This window comes from Rhinopithecus bieti, unplaced genomic scaffold (genome assembly GCF_001698545.2).
Source record: "Rhinopithecus bieti isolate Rb0 unplaced genomic scaffold, ASM169854v2 scaffold_2254, whole genome shotgun sequence".
NCBI classification, from domain to species: domain Eukaryota; kingdom Metazoa; phylum Chordata; class Mammalia; order Primates; family Cercopithecidae; genus Rhinopithecus; species Rhinopithecus bieti.
In genome coordinates, this window is record NW_016803982.1 from 4,703,845 (window position 1) to 4,714,340 (window position 10,496).

The window sequence follows — 10,496 nt, forward strand, 5'->3', positions numbered from 1 at the left end:
CGTGTTAGCCAGGATGGTCTCGATCTCCTGACCTCATGATCCGCCCGTCTCGGCCTCCCAAAGTGCTGGGATTACAGGCTTGGGCCACCGCGCCCGGCCCTCTTGGCCATCTTTTCTCTATTTTTGTAAAAGACTTCCAAGCTTTCAAGCAAGCCAGTAGATTCTCCCTCTTGGGAATGTGAAAGTGGGACCCAGAGTCTAACAATCTAGCTCTTCCAGGAATTTACGTGAGTAGAAACTTCCACTGTGTGTATAATGAGAGTAAAGGTAGGCAATGAGAGAAAAAAGTAGAACTATTTCATTTCAATTTAATTTTTTTAAATAAAAATGTTCCAACTAGAATGAAGAGAACACACATCCTTAAGAGGGCATAAAGTCCTAGATAGAGTTCACAAGACAAGATCTGGATGTTTTAAATGACGTCAGGCACGGTGGCTCACGCTTGTAATCCCAACACTTTGGGAGGCTGAGGTGGACAGATCACTTGAGATCGAGACCATCCTGGCCAACATGGTGAAACCCTGTCTCTACAAAAGTACAAAAATAAGCTGGGTGCGGTGGCACGCGTCTATAGTCCCAGCTACTCGGGAGGCTGAGACACGAGAATCGCTTGAACCTAGGAGGTGGAGGCTGCAGGGAATCGAGATAGCACCAGTGCACTCCAGCCTGAGCAAGACCTTGTCTCAAATAAATATATAAATAAATAAATAATAGGTATTTTAAATGAGTTTAAGACTACAGGCCCAAGCAGATTATACCCCCAGAGTCCTGCAAAAACTTTAAAATCATCTCTGGAACCACTGCTAGAAAACTAGACAAACTCAGGAAAGCTCCAAAGGGTGAAAGCTGGATCAGTGAATAGATGTTAAAGATGCCTTCAATGGGAGCTGTTTAGAAAGGCCCTGGGAGGCAGCTGTTTCTGTGCCCAGACCTGTTCAAGCAGGAGCTTGGGTGACTGCCGTGGGAGGGATCTTGTGATGCGTATCTTCCATGAATAGAGGAAGGGACCAGATCAGGATTCTCAAAGAAAGATCGGGGCTCATCAGTGGACCACAAAGTTCCCCTAAAGGACCTAAAACTGATTTAAAAACTCATATCCTCTCTTTTATTATTATTATTATTGTTATGAGAGACAGGTACTCACTCTGTCACCCAGGCTGCAGTGCAGTGGCATGATCATAGTTCACAGAAACCTCGAACGACTGAGCTCAAGCAATCCTTCCATCTCAGCCTCCTAAGTAGCTGCGACTACAAATGTGAGCCACCATGCTAGGCTGGTTTTTATTTTATTTTTTGTGGAGGCAGGGTCTCACTACATTGCCCAGGCTAGTCTTGACCTCTGGGCCTCAATTGATCCTCCCACCGCGGCCTTCCAAAGCACTGGGATTATAGGCATGACCCACTGCACCCAGCCCTCTCTCAATTGTTCTCCATGATTAATGAGCAAGCCATACGTTTTCACTTTACAAACAGGATCACTTATGATCTGTGACAGGGCCATTTCTCGGAATAATTTTTCCAACGCTCCTCCTCTCCATCCCAAAATAGACAGGACCTGTGTGCTCCCCATGTCCCCACTAATCCTGTGCCTCAGAGGAAATTGGGGCTACTCTGATAAGGTGAAATTGCTTTTAAAATGCTTTTCCCTGGGCTTTATTTTCTGAAATTGGAGTTCACGAAGAAGAGAATGTGCTCCTCTTTTGAGGACACCAATGAGAGAGAAGCATTTTGCCTTTGAGGCAAGAAAAGGCAGCAGGAGGGATTCCTTCCAGCCAGTGGGCTTTGCTCTCTGCTTCTCCCAGGTTGTGAAGATTTCAGAGAGGCTGACTTGGTGAGCAGGGCCCCAACCGTAAGGCTCCCGGCCTCAAGGAAGCAGAGACCAACTAGACTGAAAGAAACCTTGGCGGGTATAAAAAATGAAGATAAGGCTGGGTATGGTGCCTCACGCCTGTAATCCCAACACTTTGGGAGGCAGAAGCAGGAGGTCAGGAGTTCGAGACCAGCCTGGCCAACATGGTGAAACCCCATCTCTACTAAAAATACAAAAATTAGCCAGGCATGGTGGTGTGGGCCTGTCATCCCAGCTACTCAGGAGGCTGAGGTAAGAGAATCGCTTGAATCCGGGAGGGAGAAGTTGCAGTGAACCGAGATTGTACCACTGCACTCCAGCCTGGGCAACAGACTGAGACTCCTTGTCAAAATAAAAGTAAAATAAAATAAAATTAGCCGGACATGGTGGCATGCACCTCTAGTCCCTGCTACTCAAGAGGCTGAGGTGGGAGGATTGCCTAAGCTCGGGAGGTCAAGGCTGCGGTGGGCCACTTTACTCCAGCCTGGGCAAGAAAAAGGGACCCCATCTAAAAAAAAAAAAGAGAGAGAGAGTGAAGATAAAGAGAACACAAAACATAGGATGGTGTCTTGCCTGTTTTAGGCACCACAGAGAATGTCCAACTTCTGTTGAGAGCTGGGAAGAGAAGAGACCTTAACACCAATAACAATGTAATTTTCTCCCAGCCTAGGAGGCTGAGGAGTTGAAAGATTTAGTTTGATATAATGAAAACAAAGAAATTGATACTTTATGTACACTTTGAGTTTGTGAGTCAAGATGCATACCTTCCACAGCTACTAAGCATGCTACAGTTACTGGTACTAGGGTTAGAAGTGACTAGAATTAACACAGAGGATTCCTTTTTTTTTTTTTTTAGACGAAATCTTCCACTGTTGCCTGGGTTGGAGTTCAATGGTGTGATCTCAGCTCCCTGCAACCTCCGCCTCCAGGGTTCAAGCAATTCTCCTGCCTCAGCCTCTCGAGTAGCTGGGACTATAGGTGTGCGCCACCATGACTGGCTAATTTTCTATATTTTTGGTAGAGATGGGCTTTCACGATGTTGGCCAGGCTGGTTTCAAACTCTTGACCTCATGATCCACCCGCCTCAGCCTCCCACAATGCTGGGATTACAGGCGTGAGTCACTGCGCCTGGCGGATTCTAAGCCGGGTAATTTGCCGAAGTCTAACTGGCAGCTTGAAGTTCTTGGTGACTTGGCTGCCCTTGTGCATCCTTGGATTGTTGGGATCCTGCAGTTCGGGGAAAGGATGCTGTTTATCTGGACATTAATGATGCTGTCTCCAATTGCTGCTACTCCAGTCCTGCTTCATTTTATTGATGAATACTCTTAGTTTAGTGTCATTTCAATTTAGTTCATCATCGGTTCCGTGACTACTAATTTCCATTACTATCACTGTTTATTTTTATGTTCAGATTGCCACCATGTTTGACCACTGGGGACACCTTCAAGTTGGTTCCACTGTCTGTTTGATACTCTCCATCAGCCTTGGAGCTACTGTCTATCTAATATGTTTCAGGGTCATTTTGTACTTCCCCTGCCCCAGCCCTAGAGCCAGCCATTTCTAAAAAGAGCCCTGGTTTATCTTAGTAGAGAATGGTATTTAGAAACCAAGATCCAGTTCTAAGCATGCTCATTCTTCCTGGTGTGTCATTGCTTCTAGGCCCTTTCAGCAGATAGAGCTGGGAAATGGTGTGTGTGTGTGTGTGCGTGAACATATATACGTAGGTCTGTCTCTATCTCTATTAATCCATAGAAAACCATGAGTTCACATGGATACATCCAACACCACAGGGTACATTCTAGTCTTCACTCTGTCCATATTTATTTATTTATTTATTTTTTGAGACGGAGTCTCACTCTGTCACCCAGGCTAGAGTGCAGTGGCCGGATCTCAGCTCACTGCAAGCTCCGCCTCCCGGGTTTACACCATTCTCCTGCCTCAGCCTCCCGAGTAGCTGGGACTATAGGCGCCCACCACCTCGCCCGGCTAGTTTTTTGTATTTTTTAGTAGAGACGGGGTTTCACTGTGTTAGCCAGGATGGTCTCGATCTCCTGACCTCGTGATCTGCCCGTCTCGCTCTGTCTGTATTTATAATGCCCTTTTACAAGAGCAAGAAGCGTAGTTCTCATTATCCTAAATACACACTATTCATCTGCTAGAGACTTGAGGACACAGAAAATACTCCCAGAGGTAAGTTTTACCACTGCGAGAAGTGCGTCTACTACCTAGAGTTAACTATATAGCTCTTTTTCTAAGGTAAAATTTACACACATATATACAGAAAGAGACAGAGTGCACATACAATTTCTTATATATATGCTCTCTCTATATATATATCTATATATATATAAAGAAATAAAGAGAGCCTACAATTCAATGAATTTTGATGAGTGCATAAACCATACAGTCCACATACTTATTAAAATATGGGCAATTCCTATCATCTCAGAAAGTTCTCTCATACTTCTTTGCAGTTAATCCCTGTACTCTACCAGAGACAGCCACTGCTCTAATCACCTCCCCTTCAATGGATTAGTTTTGCCTGCTCTTTTTTTTTTTTTTTTTTTTTTAGATGGAGTCTTGCTGTATTGCCCAGGCTGGAGTGCATGCAGTGATACAATCTCAGCTCACTGCAACCTCTGTCCCCTGAGTTCATGCCATTCTCCTGCCTCGGTCTCCTGAGTAGCTGGGACTACAGGCGCTCACCACCATGCCCAGCTAATGTTTGTATTTTTAGTAGAGATGGGGTTTCACCATGTTGGCCAGGCTGGTCTTGAACTCCTGACCTCAGATGATTCACCCACTTTGGCATCCCAAAGTTCTGGGATTACAAGCGTTAGCCACCATGCCTGGCCTGCTCTTTTTTTTTTTTTTTTTTTTTTTAAACAAGGTTTTCCTCTGTTACCCAGGCTGGAGTGCAGTGGTGCAATCTTGGCTCACTGCAGCCTCAACTTCCTGGACTCAAGCAATGCCCCAACTTCAGCCTCCCAAGTAGCTGGGACTACAGGTGCGTGCCACCATGCCCAGCTAATTTTTCTATTAGAGATATTAGAGATGGGGTTTTGCCATGTTGCCCAGGCTGGTCTTGAACTCCTGAGCTCAAGTGACCTGCCCACCTCAGCCTCCCAAAGTGCTGGGATTACAGGTGTGAGCCACCATGTCCGGCCTGCCTGTTCTTTAACTTATGTAAGTGGAATCTTGTAGGCCGGGTACAGTGACTCATGCCTGTAATCCCAGCACTTTGGGAGGCTGAAGCTGGAGGATCACTTGAGGCCAGGAGTCTGATGGCAGCTTGGGCAACATAGCAAGACCCTGTATCATGTTGTTGCATGTATCAGTCGTCCATTCTTCTTTGTGGCTGAGCAGGATTTCAGTGGACAGATATACCACAATTTGTTTATGCATTCTCCTGTTGATGGACTTCAGGATTGTTTCCAGGTTGGGGCTATTGTGAATAAAGCTGCTATGGGCATTCTTAGCAAATAGGAGAAAAAAATAGCAATTGTACTGAACTGTTTTTTTTTTAAGGCAAGGTCTCCCTCTGTCACCCAGGCTGGAGTGCAGTGGCATTATCTCAGCTCACTATAACCTCTGCCTCTCAGGTTCAAGCAATTCTCCTGCCTCAGCCTCACTAGTAGCTGGAACTACAGGCACATGACACCATGCCCAGTTAATTTTTGTATTTTAGTAGAGATGGGGTTTTACCATGTTGGGCAGGCTGGTCTCGAACTCCTGACCTCAGATGATCCGCCCACCTTGACTTTCCAAAGTGCTGAGGTTACAGGTGTGAGCCACCACGCCTGGCCTATATCAAACATTTTTACTGCTGCAGCTCCTCTTCTCAGTCCACCACTGTCTCCAAGCATTGGCCCAGCAGCAGGTGTAATCTGAACGCACCTCACCTCAGCTGCCTCACATAGCTAGACTTCTCCAGCTCTGCAGTGTGGTATCCTTGCATATGGAAACGTAAAGCTAGTGGATAAATGCTTCCCCTTCTACCTCTAGGGTGGACAATTCTAGAGCCTGTTCTACATGGCCCATCAGAAGGCTCCAGAAGGATTGAGCCCCCACTTGCCCGTGTGCCAACTGACTCATCACGCACCTGACATTGGCTTCCCTCCTCCACATTGCATAATCCCTTACTTCTGTTCTTTAGGATCACTAGTCCAAATAAACACCCATATGCAAGCCCTTGTCCCAGGCTCTGCCTCTGGGAGGAATGCAACATAAGACAGCAGCTCCAGCAAATTATTTAGATGCATTCAGTCAAATGGCAGAGGTAAAACCTAACAGTGTTAAAGAATAACTATATTACCCTGCTCTCCTCTAACTTGGAGGTCTCTCTCTGTCTCTCTCTGTCTCTCTCTCTTTCTCTTTCTCTCCCTCCCTCCCTCCCTCTCTCCCTCTCGTCATCACCTATAAGATGCATTTCAATTTCAGAAATGTTAAAATCTAAAATACCATGCGTCTTCCGTTCAAGTACATATTATTGTCTGCTCATTTAATATCTGTCTGCGTCACTCTTGTCATTTTCACCAGGACAGAGATGGAGTCTGACTCAAACATTAATAAACACATCATAGGTGTGCAGTAAATATTTGCGAATAAGAGAATAAGGGACAGCAAGGAGAAGAGAAACTGACAAATTCTTTCCCACTTTGGAATTGGTTTTGGAAGAAGAACTTTAAGGGGTAGATAATTAATAAAAGATGTGAAGAGGAAAGGAAATCAGATGGAATCCCCAGGGAACGGAATGAATAAAGAGAAGATTCATGAAGAGTAAGGCTGGTACCAAGAAATAGCTTAACCACCTGGATACCCAGGCCAGAGGTTTCCTTTGGAGGCCCTCCTTTGCTGGCCGGTGAGGGAGGAGAGCTAGCAACCTCAGCAGAAGGCGATACTGGCCCTAATCCCCTTCCCAGTATTTAAGAGAAAAAATAGGCTCAAAATGATTATTCGAATAACCACACTTCCTAAACCGTAACCACAGCAGCTTACAGCAACTTTTCCATAAATCCTCTCCATGCTGCTTTTGTGATCCAAAAAATTCTATTTCTCAATTCCCAGCAACAGCACTTCCTATATAACAAGTTTGGATTTCACACATTAAGACGATTACTGTGGATTAATAGAACAATAGCAGGATCAAAAATGCCATGATAGTTAGACCCAGGGTCATTTGCAAACAGAAACAGGTTTGGAGGCATCCGAAGAGTGGTCCTGACGTCTCTGTCTCTTTCTGGAGCATCCTGTCAGCTCCCTAAGTGAGGACCTTGGATAGACCATAAATGCTTCGTGTGAGGGACTAAGGAGGGATTGTGTAGTAACAACAAATAGTAACGACAAAGATGAGTAGAGAGTAGTTTAGGAAAATGAACAGGTTTCCCCCTCTTGTCCTCGTTAACAAATCATAGACAGGCTGGGCGCAGTGGCTCATGCCTATAATCCCAGCACTTTGGGAGGCCGAAGCAGGAGAATGACCAGAGGTCAGGAGTTCAAGACCAGCCTGGCTAACATGGTGAAACCCCATTTCTACTAAAATACAAAAAAATTAGCCGGGCGTGGTGGCGGGCACCTGTAATCCCAGCTACTCGGGAGGCTGAGGCATCAGAATCGCTTCAACCAGGGAGGTAGAGGTTGCAGTGAGCTGAGATGGCAACATTGCACTCCCGCCTGGACAAGCGTGGAAACTCTGGCTGAAAGAAAGAAAAGAAAGAGAAGAAAGAGGGAGAGGGGGAGAGAGAGAGGGGGGGGGGAGGAGAGAGAGAGAGAGAGAGAGAGAGAGAGAGAGAGAGAGAGAGAGAGAGAGAGAAGGAAAGAAAAGAAAGGAAAAGAAAGAGAAAAGAAAGGAAAGAAAGGAAAGAAAAAAGAAAGAGAAGAGAAGAGAAAAGAAAGAAGAAAGAAAGAAATCATAGCTGGATTTGCATTAGAGAGTTTAGATTTAGACTGCGATTTTAAAAAGTAGTACTAGGCGTTCTGTCCCACTCCAGAGAATAGGCAGTGATTTCTGTTTACCAGGATGAAAAAGATGTCTTCTTTGGAATGCTGTAAAGGTTAAGTAGATAAGGCAGTGTTGTTTCATGCTTTTTTTTTTTTTTTTTTTTTGAGACAGAGTCTCGCTCTGTCACCCAGGCTAGAGAATAGTGACATGATCTCAGCTCACTGCAACCTCTGCCTCCCGGGTTCAAGTGATTCTCCTGTCTCAGCCTCCCAAGTAGCTGGGACTATAGGTGTGCACCACCATGCCCGGCTAATTTCTGTATTTTTAATAGAGATGCGGTTTCACTATGTTGGCCAGGCTGGTCTCAAATTCCTGACCTCAGGTAATCTGCCCACTTCAGCCTCCCAAAGTGCTGGGGTTACACGTGTGAGCCACTGCACCTGGCCTATGCTTGATGTTTTAAGTAGAGTTTTAACCTTTCTATTCCATCCAGAAAACTACTAGGCATTAGGCTTGTATACCTCAGTAACAGACCAGCCAGGGGCCAATTGGATTTACTGGTTCAGAAATCTTACCATCCCTCATGTCACTGCTATGTGGGGTGGGGACAGTGGGGCTCCCACTTAACCAGCAAATGAGCAGCTCGTGAGCTGCAGATGCCTCTGTTCTCCTGTGCAGATTCAGTGAGACAGAAATGTGAACCTGGCCAAAGAGCAGGGCGGGGAGGCTGGCTGTGTCCTGACTTGGGTGTGAGCTGGTTATACAAAAGATAGCCCCAAAATGCCAGTCAAGGGAGCGCTGGATTAATTCCCCACGGTTTGCCAGTGTTCAATACTGGAGCTAGCCCCTGTCCTACCTTTGAAGATGCATCTCTCAGAAACGCTCAGAAATGCATCCTTCTGTGCAATCCCAATCAAAATTCCAGCAGGCTTTTTCACAGAACTTGACAAGACGCTTTTTCTTTTGTTTTTTGTTTTTTTTTTTTTTTTTTTTTTTTGAGATGGAGTCTCGCTCAGTCACCCAATCTGGAGTGCGGTGGTGCGATCTCTGCCACTGCAAACTCCGCCTCCCAGATTCGAGCGATTCTCCTGCCTCAGCCTCCTGAGTAGCTGGGACTATTGGCATGCACCACCACACCAGGCTAATTTTTGTATTTTTAGTAGAGATAGGGTTTCACCATGTTGCCCAGGCTGCTCTTGAACTCCTGGCCTCATGTGATCCACCTGCGTTGGCGGTTTGCAAAGTGATGTTTATTTTTATTTTTTTATTTTTATTTTTTTTTTGAGACGGAGTCTCGCTCTGTCGCTCGGGCTGGAGTGCAGTGGCCGGATCTCAGCTCACTGCAAGCTCCGCCTCCCAGGTTTACGCCATTCTCCTGCCTCAGCCTCCCGAGTAGCTGGGACTACAGGCGCCCGCCACCTCGCCCGGCTAGTTTTTTGTATTTTTTAGTAGAGACGGGGTTTCACAGTGTTAGCCAGGATGGTCTCGATCTCCTGACCTCGTGATCCGACCGTCTTGGCCTCCCAAAGTGCTGGGATTACAGGCTTGAGCCACCGCGCCCGGCCTACAAAGTGATGTTTATAAAGTGCTGGGATTACAGGCTTGAGCCACCACCCCCAGCCGACAAGCCACTTTTGAAATCCATATAGAAATACAAAGGACCTTGAATAGCCAAAGCAACTTTGACAAAGTTGGAAGGCTATTATGACTTGATTTCAAGACTTATTAAATCCTGCAGTCATCAAGACAACGTGGGATTGGTATAAAGATGGACAAATAGACCGAAGGAGCAGAATAGAGTGCCCAGAAATAGACCACACCTGTACGAACAACTGATTTTCAACGAAGATTCAGAAAGCAATTTAGATGTGCACATGGGCCTGGTGATACCACGGTGGAACAAGGGCCCAGTTTCTCCGACGTTGCACGCCTCGTGGTGTGGTGTATGGCTGTGGCCACCTCCTACATTCGCGTCTACAACCACCAATCTTTTCAAAAGAAATAATTCCAGATTGATGGATGAAATTTTAAAACAACAGCAAAAATTCTGGGTCTAGATTGTTCAAAATACTCACCAGAGTTTGCAAATAGTAACGACAAAGATGATCAAGTTCTAAATTGCCATTTGGCGGTGAAGGTGCTGTCCCCAGTAGATGGAAAAGCAGATTTTCTGAGAGCTGCTCAGTACGTTTTCCAGTTAGTAGCCCAGAAGCAAAAGCGACCCCCACAGATTTGGATGTAGCTATGTTAGGCAGTTTACTTAGTTCAATTGGTTCTCCTGATCCTGATTTATATTTTGAGATTGAAGTTTGGTCTTGTGGACAGCACATTAAACTTTCTTCCCCGGCACATCAGATTGTCTGAGATTGTCTCTTTGCCTTCCTACTTAAACATCAATTCTGAGGACTTTTTCTCTGCCCTTCATCAGTATGCAGCCTGTGACCAGCGTATGGAAAAGCAGTGGTCATTTGTGGCATAACTGGATTTTAGGCTTTTAAAGAAAAGGACCCAAGTGACTCTGATGTTTACAAAGCACCTATGAAACCCTATACACACCTAGTCCATAATCCTCATGATTTGTCAATAAACACAAGTGTCTGACTTGAGAGAAGGTGTGTATGTGTGTCTTTGTGTGCATGTGTGAGTGCACATATGTGCACATTTGTATGTATGGAAATAAACTTATGCATGGGGACATATTGGAGA

General features: G+C 45.6%; 1 pseudogene; it reads left to right on the forward strand.

Moving 5' to 3' along the window:
- The window catches only part of LOC108521442 (dehydrodolichyl diphosphate synthase complex subunit NUS1 pseudogene), a 16,639-nt pseudogene extending 6,370 nt beyond the window's left edge, over positions 1–10,269 (forward strand).
- The last annotated feature ends 227 nt before the right edge of the window (positions 10,270–10,496 follow it).